We start from the raw sequence: 1,039 nt of genomic DNA on the forward strand, positions 1-1,039 counted from the left end.
GGTTAAAAGAACATTGCAAATTTGACAAAAAAGCTGGACGAATTGACGGACCAGCGATGCTGACTTCTGACACAACAGATGACCCTAATCCTCCTCCTAGCATGGTAGTTCCACTGCATAGGATGGGGTGAATATCATATAATCACAGAGTTGCTGTAATAAATATAAATAAATAAAAGCATAAGCCAGGAAGGCTTTGTCTAAAAGTAAGAGCAAGGAATGTTCCATCGTGTAGAGAAAAATTAACTAAGTCTTATGGGAAAAGGCTTTAGTGCCTGTATAGAAGTAAGAATGGCTGGGCAGTGTGAGACGTTGCATTCAGGTCGCAGTCTTCACTGAAGGCGTGGTTTTACCGTATATTTCACTTCTAACACCAGTGGAATAGATGCTGCATACAATGTCCCTTCTACATCAGACAGTCATCATATCTCATCTGATTCTAGTTCTGAGGAACAGTTGGAGCAGGTGCTTGCTTTGGCAGCACATTTACTAAAATTGAACAATGCAGAGAAGATTAGTATGACCCCTGCGCAAAGATGACAACCAAATTCGTGTAGTGTTCCATAAAAAGCAGAAGCGCCTCGCCGGATACTGACTTCAAGTAACCTAGAGCTGGAAGTCCCAAGTCACTGAGCCATTACACAGGACGCTACCCCACACCCCGCTGCCTCTATGCAGGCCTCACGCCAAGCTGCTTGCTGTGGATAGACGTCCTTTATTGAGGCTGAAGCCTGGAAATTATGGCGTTAAAAGCAGAAAACTGCCCAAGCTGCTCCTCTTCCCTGCTACATGTCGCCTTCTCCTGGTGTCCCCAAGCGGGCGAAATCCCCTAGAACTGATGTAGCAATTACTAGGATATTTAAAAAAAAAAAAATGCTGTTCTGTTTGATGGGGTCATTAAGAGAGAACCTGCAAAAACAGATGCCTTCCTCGGAGGAGCTTGGGGAGGTGCAGCTTCCTCCTTTAAATTTAATATAGCATCCACCTGTACAGCTAGTAGACAGCATTAGGTTTTTCCACCCTCTCGGGCATTGTTTAA

General features: G+C 44.3%; 1 non-coding gene across 1 annotated transcript; it reads left to right on the forward strand.

The window, feature by feature from the left end:
• Nucleotides 1-465: 465 nt before the first annotated feature.
• On the forward strand, nucleotides 466-571 carry LOC143797451 (U6 spliceosomal RNA). The gene has a single exon (XR_013220478.1). It is a non-coding gene; the product is annotated as a U6 spliceosomal RNA (small nuclear RNA).
• Nucleotides 572-1,039: the final 468 nt, after the last annotated feature.

The sequence above is a fragment of the Ranitomeya variabilis genome, chromosome 1, assembly GCF_051348905.1.
Source record: "Ranitomeya variabilis isolate aRanVar5 chromosome 1, aRanVar5.hap1, whole genome shotgun sequence".
In the NCBI taxonomy this organism is placed as follows: Eukaryota; Metazoa; Chordata; class Amphibia; order Anura; family Dendrobatidae; genus Ranitomeya; species Ranitomeya variabilis.